Genomic DNA, 23,586 nt, shown 5'->3' on the forward strand with positions numbered 1-23,586 from the left:
CTGTCCTAGGAAATATGACACCAACTAAACACATGGAACTTGCTGTAAAGAAAGCCAGCAGAGGGAAGACTTACCTGTTTCCAGTACAGTAACCCTGCTGAAAGAGCAATGGTGGGCAGTTGAGTTACCCCTCATTCATTCACTCAACACTCAACAACCGAGTTCTTACTGTGCTCCCAGCTCCAGGTCAGAACTATAGAACTATAGAAATGGCCAGAACACCACTGTCAGAAATAGCATCTTTAACCCATCCATCCAACCCATCCATAACGGGCTCTGAATGCCTGTCCAGCCGAGATGGGAGGTAAGGGTGTGGGATGCCCATAGAGAAGTGCAGGTCCCAGTCATCTCATAGGAGCTGGATGTCCAGCCAATGCACAATATGGGCAAATGTGTCCCTTTGACTTCTGCTGTTCCTCAGGTCCATGTGTTTTGCCCCAGGGATGTGCAAAAATCTGAAGGGAGATCACAGATGTTGCACAGGAACAGAATGTGTGTGTAACAAAGCAAATGAAGGCATCTTGGAAAGCTGGAAAGGACCAACTCACAAAGGACCTTGGATGCAGAAAGAAGAAAAGAAGCAAAAATTTAAAGTTATAAGGAACTTTGGGCAGAGCGGTTAAGGAGACAGACTTTCGATCAAATTGACTTGGGTTAGAATCCAAGTTTTGCAGATTAGCAGTAATGGGATGTTGAACAAGTTAAACTCATTCAATCTCAGTTTCCTTGTCTGTAAAACAGAGGCAATGCTATGAATGCCTTGTAGAGTCATTACCTGTCCCTAGTAAGCTTCCAATAAACTGTAGCTAATTTACAAATGGCAGCTTGGTATCAGGTAGCTGAAAGTACCTACATACCCTGTTCTTATCTCCCTGCCACACACACATCACTCAATTCCTACTTCAGTTCATGGTAGACACTCTGCCTGAATTCCAGGCCCCCTTGTCTGCTGTAATCAGTTCACCTCCTGATGCTATCTGCTCTGGGAAGCTTTCCTTGGTTAGCTCAGCAGAGTGTGATCTCTCCTATCTGAGAACCCATAATGCTACATTTCTACATCTCTGCGATGCAATTCTGCCTTGTACCATAGAAATCTATGTTCTCTTTAAATCTGCTCCATCAAACTAAAACTTCTTTGAGAGCTAGCACCCTTTACACCTTCATAGCCCCCACTGTGACTCACACATAGCCAGCTTTGATGCATGTCTATCTGATTGAGTCCAGATCTCCAACAGTTTTGCAGGTGAGGAAACTGGACTCAAGATCTTCCAGCCCATCGGGGTAGAATAGAGGCCTTTGGTCTCATGCTCCCATGCCTAAGCTCTGTTTCAGAACCATCAGTGAGACATTTCATTTGATCATGGAATGGAGCAGTCCTGCAGACCAAGCTCTAGTCCTGGGAAGGAGCAGAGGCAGTGGGAAAGGCTGAAGGCTCCACTGTGGTATGGGAGCAGCAATGCCAAGCTCCCAGTTGGTAACGGAGTATTGGCCTTGACTGTGGTCCTGCCTCTGGAAACAAGACCCAGCCTTCACTGCAACCCTGATAACATCTCACCTGAAGGCAGCACAGGCAGGCCTAACTAAGGCTCCCACCCTTGGGGGGTCGGCCAGCAGCATCCAGAAGTGCATGGAACAACCCAGGCTGCATCCTCCCTCCTCCATGTTCCTTCAAGAGTCCCTTCGTCCTTGCTGCTCCAACCCACCTGTTCCAGCCTGGCCAAAGGGATGCTTCTGAAACGTGGATCCAACCACCTTACTTCTCTGGCTGCAAACCCCTGCTTCACCCCATCCCACTGGATTGCTCACGGAACTGAGTTGAAACAGTGTGAGGATAGAATATGGGGTTTCCATGTATGACCATGTGGAATCACTCTGTCTCTATGCACCCAGGCCTACTTGACTCCCCAATCTATGTCTCCCTGGAAGCTCCATCCATGCAACTGTTCATCTGTACATCTGTGCATTCAACTCACATTTACTGGAAAGGGAATCTCATGAGAATGAAAGGACTGGGGAAATTAAGGGGTAATACTATTTGAGCTAGGTTCTAGCCCTGGCTCTATGCTAACCCACCATGAGTTGTTACATGCTCTAAGCTCTGGTTTAGGGGGTCCCTTTCTTCAGTCACACCAAGTGTCCTGTTTGAAATGGGTGTGGGGACCTCACTCAGTCCCCTCTCTTCCTCTGAAGGTCCCCAGGAAAGGGATCAGCCAGATTCTGAAGTGACCCTGCTCTGACCACCTGGGTTCCGCGATCCTAAATGACCTGGCTGCTGGTCAGAAGCTCAGTTCCATAGAGAACACAGTTTTTACAGCAGAGCAGGGAGCCACTGACTGGGCCCCTCCTGACCCACAGAGTTTCCCCAACTGGCATGAATAAAATAACTCCAGCACTTGTACAGAAACTAAAGAGTCAAAAACAGCATAATGGGTGCTATGATGGAAGGGAACAAGGTTCCGGGGTAGGGACAAGGGAGAGGAATTAGGAATAGGAACAATAAGGTGTGACCAGGGTAGAGGTCCTGCAGTCCTGGGACAGGGAATCCAGGTCAGAGAAAGGGAGGTGGTAGAGCCAGTCTCAGACGAGCTCATAGGGAGGCAACACTGGGGTTGGGCCTTGGATGACAAAGATGACAGCTACTGTTTATTGTGCATCTACTGGGCACTGGGCAATATAAATGCATTATCTCTCATCCTTACTAAAACCCTAGATGATAGGAAGTATGAATTCCATTTTACTGATAAGGAAATTGAGGTCGAGATAAGTTCTCTGGTAGCCTGGTCTGTTAATGTCAAAGATAGGATTTGAACTCAAGTGCATCTCATTCCAGAGCCCATGCTCCTTCGCTGCACAGGACCTGGATAGGGAAGGAGTACAGAGGGCAGCCCAAAGGCGGGCTCCCTGCAGAGCAAAAGCCTGGAGGCAAGACCAGAGAATAGCCATTGGTATAAAGGAGGTTGTGCGTGGACCAAGGACAGAAACTCGTCTCTACCCTGGGAAAAAGGCACACTGCCTCACTCAGCCCTAGAGAAAGCCTGGTGGCTTGCTCCTCCCCACAACCCCAGTCCCTGTCCCAGGTTGTTTACCTCCAGTGCTTATGGAAATATAAGTGCTCTCACCTGACTCGGGGGAGTGCAAGGAACCAGGCAGGAGCACACTCTGTGAACCTTCTGCCCACACAGCACCATGCCTCCAGGGGACAGCCAGCCCCCAGGGTTCCAGACAGCTCATCCAGACATTTCCATCTGATGCTATGCAAATGGCTGAGCCTGCCACCACCATCAGGGCCACCATGCCATGCTGGGAGTTTTCATGAAGCAGTTTCCAAACCTGCCTTTAGGCAGACATGGCCACCCCCCCAGATCCCAGCTCCACCAGCAGATCCCAGCTGCAGGGCACTGGGAAGGGGCAAGTCAGCACTCACAGCTGAAATCCACCTCTGGAGTACAGTTCTTCCCAGAGCCACAGCACCCCCTGCCCATGGCAGGCCTCTCGAAGGCCACGCTAACACCTGCCCACTTCTAGAAGCTGCATGCCAGAGAGGCTAACGCCCCCAGTTAACCCACAAAGACCCACACCGTGAGCCAAGCCACCAGCTAATTAAAACACTCTGCGAGTGACTTCCACGCAGATGGAAAAAAAAACTGAAACAACACAGAACAAAGGAAAGGAGAGATTTCTGTTTGGGTCCTGGCTCTCACTATACCAGCCGTGTGACCTCCGGCAAGCCACTTATTCTCTGATCTTTCCTATCTAATGGTAGTAATATCCAACATTTATTTTTTAAATTTGTAGATCACAATGTACTTTTACATAAACTATTTTATTGAAGGTAATCATCACAAAACCTTGCGAGATAAGAACTATTTACCCCATTTTGCAGATGAGGAGCACCAGGGTCAGAGAGGTCAACCTCCATATTGAAGCCACACAGCCAGTAAGTCTGGCCTGGAACCAGATCCCCAATAGCCTGCCCTCCCTGCTGCATCCACCTCCCACAGCCTACTTGGGAAGACCCTCCCTTGTCAAGGCTGCCCAGACATCTTGTCAACCATCAAGGCATTCTCCCTCTCATCACTTCAATATCTGGCTTTCTGCATCCTGATTTTCTATAGTCTGGAACCCTTGGGACAGCTGGAAGGCTGTCCTGCAGGTACATTCACTGTTCACCATTCAAGCCCCCAAAATAGAACATTCTCTTCCACTCAACCTCTGCTAGACCAAATGCCACCACCAACAGGTCCCCAAAGACAAAAAGTGGGAGAAAAACTTCTGGGTCAGCTGTAGGAATGTGTGGTTAAAGTAGGACAGGAAAGTTGAGAGTTTAATCTAGAAATAGGACCCTATACAGAAAAAAAGAGAGGAGGGGCGTGATCCTATCAGCAACTGGCCAAGTTGGCCACAGCTGACAATACTGACATAAGAACACATTCTCTGATGTCCTCAGAGAGGGTGATAGGACCATCCAGCTGCTGTTGCACGCGCCAGGGACCACACCTGGCTCTGCAGCCCTCTGGGCACTCTGCCTGCCAGGTCTCGTGGGCAGTGCTGACTCACAGAGGCCAGACCGAGGGGACAGCCTGGCCCGGCTCTCAGCACGTCTGACTCACTGTCTCCTCCTGAGCCACTGTACGACATTCCTTCTCCAAGAAACAACATCCATCTTTTTTTTTTTAACTGGCAGAAGAGCTTTTTCATGTTCTTGGGACTGTAAACCAAGCATCGAATTTTCCGCAACTTTTTCTAGTAAGTGTGCCTTGTGGGAAAGTTAAAAACAAGTCCATTTTTGGGCCTAAACATTGTCATAACTCCTGAGCTGCCTTAGTTTCTCCCGAGGTCATTCACCTAGGGGAGGCCAAAAGCAAGGATGTTTCAGAGAGATCATGGATCAAGGTAGGCATAAGATTAGGTAGTCAGTTTTGCTTGAATGAGTGTTTAATATTTAATAGAAATCCACATGTCAGTCACTGAGTAGTCATTGTGCATGTATTTCTCTAGGCCCTACCATAGGCCTGCAGCGTCAGAATTGTCATCTCTGTTTTAAAGCTGTGGAAACTGAGGCTCAGAAAGGTTAAGCAACTTGTTCAAAGTTAAGCATTGGAGCCAAGATTTAAGCTCAGGTCTATCTAACCCCAAAGCTTCTATACCTTAATTAAACCACACAGCTTCTTTCCTCTCAGCCCCCGTACATCCAGGCTGAGAGCAGGTCATTCTCCTTCAATTCGTACATGCCTGGAGGTTACTGAGCATGCCAAAGAGTTTCTATGAAGAGAATCCCTTGACCTCCATCTCTTTGGCCAAGCTGTCTGTTCCTACCATCCTACCCCTCCTGATTCCTGAGGCTAACGCCCCCGGCTGCATCTCCTGGAAAAGGCAATGAATAAAAAATAACAGTTCCTACGGCCACTGCCCAGCCAGTCAAGCAATGTGTCCTTCTGGGAAGTTACTAACCTCTACCAGCCTATATAACAGCCCATCCTCAAAGCCCTACATGGACCCACAAAAGCAAACCTTGTACCTAGGGCCCCTGTAGGGCACAGATGGTGCTTAGGAGTAAGTCTGCTCATTGCAGATGGCATGCTGATGGGCAGATGGCCAGGTGGGCACTGCACATGTGCAGAGAGCTCATCCTGGATGCTTTGTTTACCCCTTGGACCCACCCTCCACTGTTCTCTGGCCTGGAGGCCAACCTGGGGCTGGATGAATGGGCTCCCTTGCCCTTTGTCCTCCAGCTGGGTCTGGCCAGTGGAAGGTGCTGGCACTGTAGCAGAGGGCAGGAGGTGAGTAAGACCAGGCCACTTGCCCAGCTCCTCCCAGGCAGCCTCTCCTGAGCCACACAGCTGCAAGTATAGGTACGGCTGCAACTCTCCACCCCTGCCACCCATCGCCCCCTGAGAGCTTCATCATCCCTTTCTAATGGCCCTTGCTCTTCTTACACTTTGAAAATAGGCACCCCATTAAACTCTCCACAGTTACTTCCATCTGTTCCTGCCAGGTCCCCAGCTCATTCAGAGTGGTTTAGTGCAAAGGTGCCGCCTTGAGTAAAGGAAGTGTGGGGTAAGCCAAGGCTATTTTGATGGCTTTTCTTTGACTTTTATCATCATCAAAATCAGGAAATTCTAGATGCTGTTCTTAGTGCATTTGCTGTGCATTAAATTGTCAGCTACAATTCAGAAGTACTGGCACTTCTGTCAGCCACAGCTTCAATTCCCCGGCAGTAAATTCCTTGAGTAAAGAGAGAGGCCTTGGCCTCACAGCCTTCCCAGGATCCACAAGGTGCCCACTCACACTTGGAATACTTGCCAGGTAACATCAGACTCAAAGCAACATTCTGCAAAGAGCATGTTTGTTGGATTTAAGAATAAAATTTTTATTGAGATCCATTATCTTCCCAGTCTCCATTAAAATTGACTTGCTTTTAGTCTGTACAGATTTATTCTTAATGGAAGAGATAAGAAAAACACCAAGACCCAATTCCTACCCTCAAGAAGCTCACAGATAAATGAATGCAGTGTAACAGGAGCAATAAGAACACAAAAGCGACTCTCACACTGCCTGGAGGTCCCAAGGAAGGCTTCACAGAGGAGGTGGCATCCAAGATGATGTTTGAAGGGTGGCAAGGAGCTCAGCATATGAATAAGATGAATGAGGGCATTCCAGGTGGTGGGCACAGCATATGTAAAGGTATGAAGGCATGAAAGGGTATATGTTGTTCTGGGGGCCAGAAGTAAAACATTATGACAAGAAGTTGAAGTACGTTTTGGGGGCTGATAGTCATCAAACTGGAGAGTCAGGCCAAGGCCCTGCAGCCATTCTTAGAATCCAGAAGGAAGAATGAAATACTTGTAAACTAAAGTATAAACGATTGTCAGCCAAGAACCGTGGGTAAGGCTTTCTTAGCAACATTTCAAAATGGCCTTTTTATAAAATGACATTTCAACATGGTCTTCCTAATGACAAAGGAAAACCTGATCAATTCGTTTCTGGGTTAAAATTTATGCTCCAGAAAAATGTGACCTAAAGAGTAAGAAAATTAAGGTTACATATTTTGAAGTGATTTAAGTAATAGATATGGTTGAGTATACATATTCTGTAAACTAGTGTGTATCTGTGCCAACTGGTTGGAAATGGCTCTTAAAAATGGAGATTGGATGCATGGTGGGATGGATGGATGGGTAGGAGATGAATTTATGCATGCATGGATGGATGGGTAGATGGATGATTAGAGAGGGAAGGAAGAAAGGAAGGAAAAGGAATGAAAGAACACAGTGAACGAATTCAGAGGTAAATGACTGAGAGATGGATGAAAACAAATGGATGTTCCCAAAGCATTCATCACTCCCCGCCATTAAGCCTCCTCCTAACCCAGTGAATGAGCTCTGCCTATTGCCACAGAAACAAAATAATTTGGAAATGGCCAATTGAATTAGAAGCCAAGTTCAAAACTCCCAGAACACTGAGAACACACAGTGAAGACCCCTGCACAATCCCACAGATAACTGGAGAGAGGCCCGATATGCCCATTCTTGCCTCTCCCTGGCCCTGCTCCCCTGGACAATGTGAGGATCACATGTGGGGATCCTGCAAGAGAAAAGTGCCCTGGGGAACATCCCAGACTGTAAATTCCAAGGAACATTACAACCAATTGAAGGAAACTCTTGCAATTTTGTGAGCCACAAATGGCTCCAAGGAAAGTCTGGGTCAGTTTTCAGACCTGGCAATAACTTCCTTCATGGCAGAAGGATGGTGGCCATGAAAAGGCCAGTTTTTCCTTCCCCATTTTCCCAAAGGAATGGGCCCTGAGCCGGGAAGGTTGTGTTTTCCCCACCTGTGGTTTTCTGTTCAAGCCAAGTCAATAAACTGAAATACAGCTTTGGTTCAGATGATCCTCGAGGAGGAAAACAGCAATTTTGCCTTCAAAGGGACAGACCAAGGAGCCAGGAAATAAGAGTTATGTTTCCGGGCTGTGCTGAAAGAAGGCTGGGCTGTAGGCTTCAAAGGGCCAAGCTCCCACCAAGTCCAGGGGTAGCTGGGGGCGGCCCAGGCTTTGGCACTTAGGGGCACCTGTCATTTAAAGAAGGTGCTAGTTCATGAGTAGGCAAGGCAGATGCTAAAAGGAGACCAGTATCTGCTGGGACAATTAACCTCACCAAGACACAGCTATCTGCTTGTGCCTCCAAGAGTAGAGAAAATGGGGTAACACACTCCCTTAATGGGGTACGAATGGCCAGACATACAGATAAATGGTAGAGGATGTGAGGAGGGAAGAAGGCTGGCCTCAAAATTATGAGGCCTCACTTCCTTCCTTACTTGACTTCCAAGTCCCTTTGTGGCTTTAGGCCAGTGATTCTTCCTTCCTGAGCCTCCATTTCTCATCCATAAAATGGACATGGTCGCACCTGCTCTGCCTATCTCACAGCCCTGATCAAAGAAAGAATGTGAGACTGCTTCAAAGTTTCAGCAAAAATCACCATAGCATGGCCTGTATCAGCTGAACTGCCCCTTGGGGATCTTGTTATCACTGACATTCCTTGCACCTTCAGAAGTGCAGCCAGACTCCTCTCCTCCTGTTCAAATAAGTCTGGCTGCATTCCCCACCTCAACTGAGTTCCCCATTCCAGCCTTGAACCTAGGTCTTCAAGGCCATCATTTCCCAGTGTGCAGTCCCCAAGGATTCTGTACAGCTTCTAACTACCCCAACCCTCAGTCATAACCAAGACACTGCAATGTTTAATGCCGACCCAGTCCAATTAATCCCCTGCATCTTCCTAGGCACAGTGCTATGGAGAAAGACATTTAACGGCCTTCAAGACACAGAGAAGCCCACATTCCCCTCCACCCAGGGAAAATCTGCAAGATGCCAAAACGTTTATTTTTCTAGGATTAACACAATGACAGGGAATCAGCCATATATACTGTTGAACATGACGAGCCAAATATTTTTCTGTAATTTTTACAATAATATGAGGAAAGCTGAAAAAGAAAAAAAGAAAAAAAAGAAAGCAGCTGGTGTTAGGCTAGTCTTCGTAAGTTCCAGCCTCCAAAAATAACAGCCGTTCCCATGAATTACCAACAACACTGCAGGACAGTTGCTTGATATAAGAAATGGAACATATTAACAGGAGCTTCCTGAAAAAAAGGGGCTTAGGGAGGACAGAGTGACCTAAGACAGAGGATGCTGGGGAGGCCACAAGCTCTCTGCCCCAGCCCCTATGACGTGGTCTCCCCAAGCCTCCTGCAAAGCAAAAGAGGTCACAGGCGATGCCGCCGGAACGCACACTGATTTCAAGCACTCAGAATGTGGGCAGGTGGGGATGGGGACTCAAGCCGGGAGGAGGGCATCTGGATTGGGTCACACAAGTCCCACAGCACTGCCAGACAACTTACTCACTGTGTTGCTCTTTCCAGACCTTGAAATCTGATAAAGTGATGTGGAAGAGACAAACACGAAACTAGAGTCTAAGGAGAGATGAGGGTCAGAAAAGAAGTTCAAAGGAAGAGAAGGTGGGGGCAGACATGGTCAGGGCCTGGCAGCAAGGGGTTCATCTTCTAGGGCCCCCACTCTCTCCCAGCCTCTGGATGAGTCTAGTAGGGGAGGTATGTTGTGAGGAGGAGGAAGAAAATCAAGCGCTCTGGGCTGAGAATGCAGAGTAGAGTGCTGGGATGGCTTCCCCATTCCCTGCTTCTCTAGCCTTGGATCAGTCACTGGCACACCCTTGGGCCAAGGTGTCCTCAACCTCATAGGGTGCTGTAGAGATGAAGTGGGAGTGAGATAATTACAGCAATGCCACAGAAGGCTGGAAGCTAGTGTCTAGGAGCCAGCTGCTCCTTCAGCCCTGCACTAAGGGAGGTCACGTGAGGAGTATGAAGAGGACCCTTGTGGACTAGCCAGAGGGGACCCCAGGAACAGCAAGCCTGCTGCTTCCCAGCCTCCCAAAAAGAGCTTTCCCCTGGACTGTGCCCCAGGGAACTGGAGCCCCAGCTGACAACTGCTTCTGTAGAATAAGAGATGACATTTGTTCAGAGCCTCAGAGGACAGATCCAGGGCCACTAGCGGAAGCTTCCTGGAGTCAGACATCTGCTTGGCAGAAAGAAGGACTTTCTATCAGTCAACACAAAGCTGGCAGCCCCTTCCCCACCTGCTCTCCAGGAATTTGCCCAACTTTATTCTCACACTTATACTCTCTTCTCCCTTAGGGCCTTATTTTTAAAAAGGGACCTGGAAAAAGAAGGATCTTGAAGAGCAAATGGCTAGGGAGAAAGGAGCTGATCCTATTGGGCCCTGGACACAGGAAATCCTCAGGCTAATGGAGGGGAGTTGAGGCAGAAACACCCAAGGCTGGGCTTGGGTTAGGAAAGCTGCACAAAGCAGCTGCCTAGAGGGACTAGTGGAAGAAACCCTGGAGGGACCAGTGGATGAGGCCTTGGAGGGGTCAGTGGAAGAGATGCTACAGGAGCCAGGGTCAGAGGAGTGAGGGAGAAGAAAGGACCAGGAAAGAGGGCTCCCAGCAGGAGGTGAGTCCAGAGACTCAGTGCTGGCCCCAGCCTGCCTTTCCTGCAAGTTGTGTAAACCCAAGTGAGATGTTGAGTGGAAAAGATGGCAAGCACTACAGGGACAAGAGACAAGGCCCTGCTACACCCTGCCAAGTGCTGGAGTAAAGGAACAAATCAGACACAGCCCGCAATAATGCCCCCCAGGAAGAATTCCCATTTAACAGATGAGAAAACTGAGACTCTGAGAGATTGAGTGCCCAGCCATCAAAGAATTCCTGGTCTTTAGGTTCATGGGAGCCAGTGTGGGGAGGGAGAGCAGTCCTGCCCACCCCCCAATACCTCCCGCTAGCAGGAGGCAGTTTCCACTGGAGAGCCAGGGATTTGAGGGAAGCATGAGGCAAACACCAAATGTTTTACCAGTGGAAATAAAATTGAAAATGTCCCTGGAACCCACTTCATCCAGAATTTCCAGGGGAGGTTTGGTGTGAGTGAGTCACCAAGAACACAATGGCTGGTTCCGAGGGCCAGGCCAGCTGAGCTCGGTGGATATTTAAACAGAGCTTGGGGAAAAGATGGTCAAAAACATTCGCCTGTGCCTGCTGAAAACTGAAAGGGTTGCCTCCACCCTGCCTGAACCCACTGACTGCAGGCGGCTGGGCAGGCCCCATGCGGCTCTCAGAGGCTGGACAAGGACAGGGGGAAACCCAGAAAACAGTGAGGGCAGTAAATCTCTGCCTGCCCGCGACAGTGCTCTGGCACCTTCAGCGTCCTTTTCCTCTCTAAGGGGAAAAAAAAGTACATAACGAATAACAGCCCCCAAGATCCGAAGAGTTATTAGGCAAGCTTAGTGCTGTGCCCGCTCTCTTTCTCCCCAACAAAATGTGAGTTTTTCCACGATACCTTCAGCCAGTGCCTTGTGATGGCACCGCCACCCTCTCACAAGCTCCCTTCTCCTTCACGGAACAAACATTGGAGATGGATCAGCAGGCAGGATCATCCTGTCCTGTCCCCAAACTCCACCACATGCAAGTACCTCTGAAAGAGAAAACCCCAACCCTACAAGGGAGAAGATGGCCTGACGTCTAAGGACAATTTCCCCTTAACAGCTCAAGAAACTATCCCAGACAATGAGAATAACTAACAGTAAGTTACACCAACCATGTGCCATCATTTAAGCCTAACAACAGCCCCTCCAGAAAGAATTCTTCTTTAGCAGATAAGAAAACTGAGGCTTGAAGAAATTGAGTGCCCCAGTCAAGACAGCACTGATAGTGAAAGAATAAGTAGCATATTGAAGCATTAAAACCTGCCACTTCCCTATACTGTCTCTCCTTGTTCTCAATACATCCCTGAGCCTCGACAGAAGTGAGCTCTCCAAGCATGCAGACTGTGGAAATGTCTCTGACATTCAGGAGCATACTAGACTAGCATCCATATATCCTGGGTCCAAAAACCTAGGAGTCACCCTTAATCAGGCTTAGTGGCCATTGTAAAATAATAATAATAAAATATTCACCATAATAATTATTATTACTATGAAGTCTTCCTCGGTGCAGCAAAAATCCTGGGCTACTGAACGTCCCCATGTAGAGAGAATCCAAAGGTCCCACCTTAAGCCTAAGGGGCAGAAAGCACCCTCCATTCTGACTCTCCAGGTGAGATGAGCCGAACAAATGAAAAGCTCTCAACTCCCAAAGATTCCAGTTGCAGATCTACACCAGGCCCAGTATCCTGCCTCACTCCGGCCCCAGTCAGAACGCCACCCCCTACCATGGCCCCCAAGTCCTCCAATCTCAGGGATCGGACATTTACCCTCCCTCTGAAAATGAAGGGCCCCCAAAGCCAGCTCTCAGTCAAGCCTCAGCCTTTCCTGCTCCTGGGCCACTGCTGGGCTCGGAGGCACTGCAATGCTGAGGGCATCCACCGCAGACTTTCCTCTATCAGGCCATGCACAGAGTAGATGAAGTTGGCATCATATAGATGGAGGTCTTACTTGTAATCCTGAGCCTCAGTTCTTCTGTCAATTGGGCACAAAACTAGTACCCACCCCCAGGGCCATCGTGAAGATGAAAACATATTAATGCTCTAAACCATGGGATGGTGATTAATAAAGATTACCTATGAATGTGAGAATGCTTAAAGCTGAAGACTCAATAGACCAGAAGATCAAGGCTAGTCTGCCCCAGATGACACCACTTCCCATCCATTTATCCATCCCCACCTTGAAGTCACCCCTCAGTCCAGTGTTCACTTTCAGATCCCCAGAGACACAGCTCCACTAAGAATGAATTCATTCATTCAGGACCTGGGGCAAGAGGACAGGTGAAAGTCTGTGACCCACCCCTCCTTCTCCCATCTCCCATTCCAGTGGAGTCCCACACCATGAAGGGCCTCGTATATAAGTCTATAGACCCCTCCTTAAGCCCATACATTCAAGCGCAGTTCATATGCTGCCACCCCTCAGACTTAGAAATGCCTTCATGGGTGGCTCAGGAAAGACCCCATCGAGACTCCATGCAGGCCTCAGGGCCACTGAAGCAGAGGAGTCCAGGGTCCCTGGTACCAGGAGTACAGTGGAGAAACCTAGGGTCAGACTCCAGTTGGGAAAGTTGCTTTGGTCCCTTGTCCCCTGGGAAAGGGCAAGGCTGGAGGAAGCCCAGAGCAGGGACACAAAAGCACCGTGACTAGGGTAGTTGCTTTCCCTCGTTTACTCAATACATTCTCTGGGAACCCTGTGTGCCCCGGAAATACCAAGGTGAATAAGGCCCAAGACCTGCCTACAAGGAGTTCTCAGTCTGGGGATGTGACGAAGTCCTCGTAATTGCAGTAAAGTGAGCCCTGTGGGAGAGATGTGAACCACAGCAACCAAGTTCAGAGGTGGGGCAGCTCCAGACAGCAGCAAACCTCTGGGCAGGAGGAAGGGGAGTCCTGCGGGCAGAGAATAGAAGCAAGGGTACTCTGAGAAAGGACAGCACAGGCCGAGTTGTGCAGGAATGTGGGCCTGGGCTCCAGCACCATTCGGGAAGGCAGAGCCCAGGAGGAGGAAGAGTTGAAGATGAGGCTCAAAAAGCAGAGAGGCAGAGAACCAAGCAGGGCTCCTGTGCTAGGGAGCACTAAGGAGTCTCCAGACTCTCAAATTCCAGTCTGGCCCTCCACACACACAGTCTACTCTACCTGCTCAGCAGAGAACCTTCCCTGTCTTGCTTATGGGCTCCATCCTCCCTCCCAGCTCAGTGCCAATACAGCACCAAGAATGTCCATGGCCACCTCATCACCACATCTGCAAGGGTGACATCACAAGCCATCTGCAGCCCTGGACAACACAGCCCCGTTGGCCTCATTATGAAGCTGTGATTAGATGCAGGGGCCAGGCCTAGGGCTGATGGCTGGAGCCCAGCTGGCCCCAGCTGGAAAGCCAGCTGCCCTTCCCAGCCAGCGCCTTTCCCCTCCTGAAGCACATCCCATGCTACCCAGGAATTAGCTAGGGAGGGACACTGTGAAAAACCAATGCCTCTGAAACTTGGGGAAATATCACAACTACAGATTTAGAAATCCCCAGAATATAGAAGGCAGAGACTTATATGACCTTGACTGAGCTATCTTCCTATAGCCAATGATGCCTTCAACTGCGCGATGGACTGCAGGACTAGGGTATGGAAGGTGGGTGACATGCCTGCCACCATCTTCTTTCAATCAATAAGCCCTAGACCGGCTTCATCCCTTTCCAAACACCACCTTCTCACCTGCACCTGCCTCCACGGCCTCTGGCCTGGCCACACGCAGCTCCTCAGTACACTGACTGCTGCACTCAAAACGGTCTTCTCACTACTCAGCGAGTCCCTTCTCACTCATCCCCCCAGCAGAGAAACACTCTAGGTACCAAGCCAAGCCTCAATGGGTCAAAGACAAGGAGGGAGGAACCTGGTGCGCTCAGGAAAGAGCATGACAGGACCCAGTGTGGGAGAAGCAGAGGGGCAAAGTGGACATAGTAGCCTGGGGTCAGGTCACCAAGAGCATCTCATACCAGGTGGAGAATCACTGCTGCCTTAGCACTCCACCCCCAACCCTTGCCAAGCATGTTACATTTCAAGATCTACTCATAGAGGGTAGAGGCCACCCTAGGACATCCTCTGGACTTCTGGAGAGGTTACAGGAGCTTTCTGGAGCTATATGGCAAAAATGCCCTCAGCTTTCAGAATCTAAGTCAAAGTCACCTGCTCTCTGGAGATTTTTTTGACTTCCCAGCTCTTTCTTTGCCCCACTGTACCTGCAAGAAGGTTATCATAGCATTGCGCTTAATGGCTGGTAGTTCTATCTTCCCACACACCTTAGGTCTTTCGAGTGGAAAGACTATGTCTTATTTATCTTTGTATCTCCAGAGCCCAGTAAAGTGACTAGCATGACATGTTTATTCAAAGGGTGGATGGATGGATGGACGGATGGATGGATGGATGGATGGATGGATGGATGGATGGATGGATGGATGGATGGATGACAGACTCTGCATTTCACAGCAGTCATAGATTCAATGAACATATCTTCAAATTACCACTTGCCAAAAAGTTAAAGTGGATAAAAGCACTGAACCCAATTATCATGGTTTTTCCAGGTACCCTACCTTCTGTCTGCCCATCCCACTGGTGCTCAAAACCCTTGGCAGATTCCTCTGTAGAGCTGAGTTGGGGCATCAGGCCCAGCCTCCCAAAGACATCATGGGAGAGGAAGAGCCACGACTGGATCCTGGCACCAGAACAACCCTTCGGTAATTACACGTTTCCAGACAGACATAAATAGACAGATTAGCCTTTCTGCATTTTTCTCATAAAAATAACAACAGTTCCTAAGCACACTGGCATGAGCATGGACATTAAGCATTGCAACCTGCTGTTCTTGGCAGGCAAGGGCTGGCCTTCCTTGCTGTTTCCCCCTACACCGCCTCCCCCTCCAGGCTCTTGGAGGGCTCCTCACGCCTGGCTCTGTCCACCCCTATCGCCCCAGAGCAGGTTGGCAGCCAAGCCCTGAGACTGGCTAAGGGCTTTTATGAGCATCATGTCCATGCTTTGCTGTTCTCTTGGCTGGATCTTTATCTGCTTTTAGTCATTATGTAACTAAAAATCCTGTACACACGGTGAAACAATTATATGCCCCTTTCTGTACTAGGGAGAAAGTTTGCTTTATTTCTGCCCTAACCCAGAAGAAGAGCACTTTTAACAGTGAAGCCCCTAACGTTATACACACACTTAATGTAATCTCTCTGCCTTTCCTTCTGCTCTGGCCCTCTTCCTCCCTCTTCCTCCTCCCGTAATTCTCTCTCTCTCTCTCTCTCTCTCTCTCTCTCTCTCTCTCTCTCTCTCTCTCATCCTCAGACTCCCATGCTGAACCTGTTCACGACCATGGCCCAAGGACCAAGGCACCTTCACTTTGCCTCCCACTCTCTTCCACAACTGACCTGCCTCTAAGGCCTCAGGGCTCAAGAATCAGACCCTGCAGTACTGATCACCAGACCCTCCTCCCTAAGGCCCATGGATCCCACAAGCTAAAATAAGTCCTATCCTCATCGTCCTGGCAGATACTGACCCATCAGGCCTCTGGCCACAAGGTCAACTGTCTGCAACTAACCATCAGATGGCCATTGCTCCTTGGGGGAGACAAATGATGACTAGAACTGCTTGCAGGCCATAAAAAGCTTGATTTTATCTTCCATGTGATGCTATTACTCCTCATGGCCTCCCTCAGAAAGACCCAGAACAAGAGGTGAGACCTTGTATCAGGCTACATGCCACATACCCAGTCAACTACACAAGGTATCTCTCAACAGGGCTATGACATTCAATGAAAAAGAAGAGGAATTTGAAGTCAGAGGCCTTCAGTTCAAGTCCCAGCTCCACCTCTCACTAGTTGGTAGATTCAGGCAAGTCACTTCTCTTCTCTGAAACACATAAGCAAAAATGGTGGTATTGTGCCAAATCATCAACGTGTGTGTGTGTGTCCTATTACTACACAATGCGGTGTCCCATGCCATTTTCACTTACAATGCAGCTTAGTAATTATTTCACATAAGTACATAAAGCTTTCTTGTTTTTTTCCACAGCTATGTAGTATTCATTTGTATAGATATAATTTTTTTAATAAATAAGTAATCCCCAATCAATTTATTTTTAAGCTATTTTCAGTCTTTGACTCTCTCCATCAATGCTGCAGTGAACAACGTTGTAAAAATATCATTTAAAACACTGCAAATATATCTGCAGATTAAAGCACAGATATAAAATTACTGAGTCAAAGGGCATATACATTTTTAAATTTAATAGGCTTTGTCCAATTACCCTCATAGATGTCGAATCAATTTGCACTTCCACTAGAAAGGCATGCATGCTCGTTTCCCATATTCTTGAAAACACAGTTTTTCACATAACATTTAATCATTGCCAAATGTTGATGAAAATTTGTATCTCAGTATAATTTACATGACTCTTATTTTTAACGGGTATGAGAATATTTTCATATTTTTGACCGTGTGTATTTCCTTTTCTATATGTTTATAATATTTTTCCATTGTTTATTTAGCTATTGGGTTGTCAGTATTCAGGAGCTTTTAACCTGAAGCTGCAGAGAGAACACAAACCCCCAGAAATTGAGTACAAATGTTATGTAAGCGTGTGTTCATTTCTCTTGAAAATGTGTTTATTGCTTTTATCAAATTCTCAAAGGGTTTGTGACCTTTAAAAGTTAACAACAAGTGAATGAGATGGCCATCAAGAACTCTTCAAGAGTTAACAACTGTTCTCATGGATCTATGAAGGCTGCAGAGTTTAGGTGCTGAGCATCAGTAAGCACCTATCTGTATGCCCAGTACTGGCTCAGTGGGGTCATAGGATACTCTAAAGGATTGGCTTTGCAAATCCAAAATGAGTCTTCTACACATGTTTCACTTGCAGTTTAGATACAATATTTACAGGTAGAAGGGTGATCTATTTAAACATAGGTACCATGATGAATGTGGGATTCTGATGATAACTCTAGTCCTACTGTCAGTTTCAGTAACCACAATCAACTTGCTCCTGGAGGTTCAATACTGCCCTTGACATTTGCTTCTCTGGAATCCCATCATTCCCAGTGAAATCAAGAAAACCCTTCCTATGTCAATTTCTCCCCCTATCAACTCCTGCCTGCAGCAAACAACCATTACAAAGTCTTGCAAGAATGCCAGTACTTCTCCCACCAATGTACAGTGTTTCTCAACTACTTTGTATAAAAGAGTGGTATCTGTGTGAACCCTCCTGTAAGGGGCTGGGTGAGCAGGCTGCATATGATAAATCCATTTCAGCATTCCTATCTCTTTAAGCCTTGGGATTTCTTTGTCTGCAGTATGCCAAGGAAGTTCTGACGTGTGAGTTTCATTTCACTCAGGACACCACTGAGTCCAAGTTTAAGTCAGAAAAAAAAAGCAAACTGCCAGAGTCACGCTGAGCTGCTCAAGCTAACAAATTAGATCAAGAATCTGGTAAATACATGCATCATGATACATTTGTCCCAATCCAACATTACATAACCTCCTCCCTAGACTGTCACCTTGTAATTTTTCTTGCATGTATTCTTTCTCCTCCTGGATCATACTTTGTTCTCAACCCTCTTGGGCATGCTAGGATCTGACTTAGTTTTGAATCCGCAAATAATGAGAGGTAGTGAGAATATGTCTTAAGGGGATTTAGCATCTCCTTACAAGGTCCTTAAGCAAGTGGAAAGTAGTTTCCTCAGACAGCAGTGGAGAAGGTTGCTTCTAACGGCAAAGTAGGCACAGAGAGATTCGGGATGTGAGGCCAAGCTTTTCTGAATCAGCCCAATCTACCCAAATGTCTCCACACCTATTCTCAATGTCTCACTCTTTCTTAAACAATGTCCTCACTTTAACATAAGACCTGGTATGGCTGTAAATTACATTGTGCTATTATCTGCAACTTCATAATTGAACTTTGTAACACACTAAGTTACAAGACAAGCAACAATTATTTGAAGGCAGTTACAGAAGCACTCTGATTCTCTGATCATGACTTGTACCCTGAGATTATTCATTTCTCTTATTCCAGTGCAATCAGAAATGGCCAGCCTGCCCACCCTTGCAAGTCTCACTCCTCGTTGCCACCACGACATTCTATAGCAGTCACCATGTAGTGTGCCAAAGCCTTGCCCTTCATAGGTTCTTTATTCCAGGCAACTTCAGGTGACTTTTAAAAACTACTGTTTGCCATGGTAGGCCATGCATTGTCAATATTCCATTTTCTTTTGAGAAAGAAGCCATCACTAGCTCCAAACCTAATCTGCACAGATAACCAACCCATTCTTCTCATCTTTAAATGTCTGCTTTCTAGGAGCACTTGCAGTGCCAAATACTGAATCAGTCAGGAGCCAGTCAGGAAAACAGAAATCTCTTCAGTTATATTAAGCAGGATATTGTTTCATGCAAAAATGCAGGTGTTTATAAAACTGTTAGGATAATATTAGGAAAGACCACCATCAGTTCTTAGGAACACATGAAGGATAACCAGAGCAGGAACATGCCCAGAGATCACTATAATACCTCCCTTCTTCCTAGATTCAACAGACTGAATGATGATAAACTTCTCATTTTCCATTACAATTTTTTAATTGAAAGATTAACAATAAAATTAGAAATGTAGTAAAAATACAAAGCTATTTTAACATTGCAAACTTAACAGTATTATATACCTTAGAAAAGCAAAACCAAAAATGAGCTAACGTAACTATCTCAGGCTTTGGAATAGCCGAGACTTTGGGTCTCAGGTCTAGGAAGGGCTTGGCTTTCTAACATCTCAAAGTAGTGCTCTTTGTCACTCGGTCATTTGACTCTGGCTTTTGCTTTAATTTTTTTTTCAGTGAAATCCACAAGTGGCTTGTCCATGGTACTGGGATTTCCAGCAACTTCTTCAGATGCATAAAACTCTTTTGGCCTTTCTGCCACTGAGGTTGTTGCCTTTTTAAAGAAAAGCTTTTTATCTCTGACAATCGCTTTCTACTAATCTGTGGAAAAAGGCCTCTGTTGTCTTCTCATAAACCCTAAAAATGGGTCTGTGGGGTCATGACACTCCAGAATGTTCTGTGCTTGTGTACAGCCCAGGAATTCCCATAAACTAGCAATGACTTCCCCAAGGCATCCTCAGTCATTAACACCTGTATTAGTAAGGGTTCTCCAAAGAAAGAGTACCAACGGGATGTGTATACATATAAAAACATAGACAGAGGGATGTATTTATTTTAAGGAATTGGTTCAAGCAGTTGTGGAGGCTTGACAAGTACAAAATCTACAGGATCTGACAGCAGCTGGAGATCCCAGGATGAACTGCAGTGTGAGTCCAAAAGTCACCTGCTACAGAATTCCTCCTTGCTTCAAGGTCAGTCTTTGCTCTTAAGATCTTCAACTGATCAGACAAAGCCCACTCACATTATGGGGGGTGGTCTGCTTTACTCCAAGCCTACTGATTTAAATGTTAATCTCCTCTTTAAAAATACCTTCATGGAAGTATCTAGAATAATGTTCCACCAAATATCTGAGCACCATGGCCAAATTGGCACAGAAAATTTGCTATCACAACACCTCCTTCAAGAATCCCTTTCTAGGGAGCAAGCCACTGAACAGTCTCAGAACGTAGCCTTCCTCCCACGCAGCATCCCATGCCTTCAGGGTGCTATGGTGTTTTACAAACATGTCAATCTCACCTACTTGAATCTGCACACCTCAATGGCAGAATTACTTCCGATTCATCTCTGTAGCCTGTTACCAGCCCAAACCTGACAGAGATGGCTCAGTAAGTGTTTGCTGGTTGAAAGAATGAATGATCACTGCAGGAGCTGGGGAAAGCTGATCCTACTTCCTCTCTCGAGAGGGTCTTGCTTCTCTCAAAACATCTTTTCAATAGACATTTGAACATGCAAAGTAGAGTTTTAAGGCAACCTGGTGTGGTTTCTTCATGGGAAGACAAGGTACACAAGAGGCCAGTTAAAGATAATAGCACACCAACCTCACTTAATACCAAGTTGGTACTACAAATAGTGCCTTGAGTAACCCACTGTAAGTCTTTCTACTGATCATTTCTAACCAATGAGGGAAGCACTTTAGGTATCTTGGATAAAAGCACCTTGAAGTCAGGATCTGAACACTGTGACAGGCCCTCTTGCGTCTCACTCTGGACCAGATTCTGAGTTGGTTTCTTTCTGGATGTCAGATCTGAAAATCCTGCAAACTAAACACATCTGATTCCCAAACCATCTCCTTGCAGTCAGGAATGGTCCGTGCAGTGATGTATTCATGGAGGGGCTCCCACGGTTCCCAGCCCTGCCAAATCACTGACATGCTTCCCCAGACACCGTGAATGGTGCCAGCAAGTCCCACTGGAAGCTGAGTCTCCTCATGTCCTGATTCTGTTCTGTCTTCAGACAGACTCAGAAGGGAACATGAGCATGAAATACACAGCAATGTGGCCATCAGCCAGGGACATCAGAGCCTAACCCACTTCTTCTTGGGGTGAAGACAGACCCAGCATTGACAGCTGAGGGAGGTGTGATTTCCCCAGCAAAGTCCAGGCTTCCTCACTGGGAGCTTTAGAAACCTCCAGGTATGAAGGTTACTTGACAGGTGTTGAGTATAAGATCAGGGATCCATGAGGCCAGGAGGGTCAAAGAAGAAAAGGGAGCCTGGGCTAGGGAATGGTCTGAGAGTGAAGGACCTCTCCCCACCACTTTCATTTCTGGACTATTTGATGAAGGAAGGAGCAACCATTGCTCTTCACTGGTGTGGGGGGAAAATACAGGTCTGGGAGATCTGCCTCTGATTAGCTGAGTGGCTCTCAGCAAGCTCCTTAAAAGTCCTGGTTTGTGTCACAGTGGAGGGGAGGTGATGGAGGACAGGCAGTCCTCGGGTGATTAATGGTGTCTGGGTTTCCACCTCCAGAATTAGTGCTCTAACTCTCTTCTGAGAACTGGATGCAAGAGTCTTTAGCTGGAGAGGTGCTCCCTTTCACTCCCCACCCACACACCCTGCTAAGCGTAGAGCCAGGCACACAGATTTCTCCATCAACAGCTCTTGGATTGATGAAGAAAAGGCTTTTAAAGGGAAAATATTGTTTTTCATTGACTAGTGTGGGTTAGCAACAAATGAAGTTCCCGGACCCTGAATTCCAAATGGAATTCACACGGGTCAGGTGCTTTCCTTGGTGGTGTTCTGCCTGGGGTGTCTTCTCCTGAGAACAAGGCCTATACCTTCTCCTGTGTTACCCTCTTAGCCAAGAACAGGACCAGACACCAGCTGGGTGCTTGAAGAAGCTCCGGGGTGGAGGGTAGACATAGACGAAGGGACAGATAGAGACACTGAGTGTGTTTCTGAAAGAACACCCAGCCTCTGTAGACCCTGCCTTGGCCTGAACTGGATTTCCCTTTCCTACTTATCACCCAGCCTTTGCTCTGCAGGGAAATATATGGGTGAGCTGAGAGCCACACATACTTCCCCAGTGAGCTTCAGCTCGCCCCCTCACCATCAATCTCCAGGAGGCTGGCTCCCCAAGTGGCTCATTGTTTCTGGTTTTATCTGAAACAAAAATAGACTCTTGCAAACATTCCAGTCTTGAGGTCATCAGTTCACAGGCCTCATCCAGCCCTGGCTGAGGTTCCTCCCCCGAGCTCACTCAGGAAACTGTGGCTGCCTGGGCACAGCTGGCTTCACTGCCATTGTGGCTTATTCAACACAGCATGTTCTTCCCTCAGGCCTTTGAGATGGTCCTTGGATATGAAGCTGTTCACAGACAGCAATGCCAAGCACTCAGACATCTTAAATAGCTGCTAAGACACAGACCTCCAGGGCCAATCATGTCCGTTTTGGGGAATGACTCAGTTACCACTCAGGAGAGCCACCATGCCTTCTCAGGGACCCCAGGGCATACTGCATTGACAGGGCTTTCTTCCCAGAATTCATTCCATGCTATGGGTGTTTGTTTATATATCTTGCCCTGTCGTTGGAGGGGAAGCTTCTGGTGGGTAGGAGCCAGGTCTGATTCAGCCCCAGGACCTTGCCAGGGAATATAACCAAATTCCTCCTAGACAATTTTGTTAAAAGAGGCCTCATTGGGAAATATGTATTCATTGATTTATTCATTCATTCATTTATGGAAGGATCGACTAAAGGACACCCACTCATGCTATAGATTCTGGAATGTTCATATTTAATTGTTTAAATGTTCATATTTAATTTGGCCAGGTCGTCAAGAGCTGTTTGTCCAGCCTGTATCCCTCCCATTCTTTTTTCCTGACTTGGATATTGTCACTGTGGCCTCTGCTTGCATCGGGAGCTGGTGTGAGAAAAAGCCATTGGGAGACACTCCGACTGAGTTTTGGAAGGAAAGCCCTCCAGTTCTTGGCACTGTGCCCCATTTTTGTCTAAGATTTTTCCTAAGAATCTGGTTTGCTGTCATCCTATGGGTGCTGCTACTGCTCAGATTTCCCTATTTACCTTTGCTGCTAAGTTTATAGCGTAATTGCCGGTCCATCATTGGGAATGCATACACAGGAATGCATTTTGAGGATTAATCTTACCTCCGACATTTTTCTTTTCTTTTCTTTTTTTTTTTTTTTTTTTTTTTTTTTGAGACAGAGTCTCGCTCTGTCGCCCGGGCTGGAGTGCAGTCGCACAATCTCGGCTCACTGCAAGCTCCGCCTGCCGGGTTCTCGCCATTCCCATGCCTCAGCCTCCCGAGTAGCTGGGACTACAGGTGCCCACTACCACGCCCGGCTAATTTTTTGTATTTTTAGTACGGACGGGGTTTCACTGCGTTAGCCAGGATGGTCTCGATCTCCTGACCTCGTGATCCGCCCACCTTGGCCTCCCAAAGTGCTGGGATTACAGGCGTGAGCCACTGTGCCCGGCCGACATTTTTATTTTCATACCCCTATTTTCCCTTTACCCAACCCCCTATATTTTATTGTATCTTGCTGTTTATAAACTGCCTCAGGTTTCTTTTGAGACAAGTTGAGATCTAAATTAATTAATAGATTAACTTATTTTAAAGCTTTATTAGGCCAGGTGCG

The 23,586-nt window shown here is 47.2% G+C and overlaps 1 long non-coding RNA gene across 1 annotated transcript in view; it reads right to left on the reverse strand.

Annotated features, from left to right (window-relative positions):
- The window catches only part of LOC139358024 (uncharacterized), an 87,023-nt gene extending 73,316 nt beyond the window's left edge, over positions 1-13,707 (reverse strand). The window contains exon 1 of the long non-coding RNA XR_011612227.1: positions 13,669-13,707. This is a non-coding gene — a long non-coding RNA (uncharacterized lncRNA). The remainder of the gene's footprint in view (positions 1-13,668) is intronic.
- Positions 13,708-23,586: the final 9,879 nt, after the last annotated feature.

This window comes from Macaca nemestrina, chromosome 13 (genome assembly GCF_043159975.1).
Source record: "Macaca nemestrina isolate mMacNem1 chromosome 13, mMacNem.hap1, whole genome shotgun sequence".
Taxonomy (NCBI): Eukaryota; Metazoa; Chordata; class Mammalia; order Primates; family Cercopithecidae; genus Macaca; species Macaca nemestrina.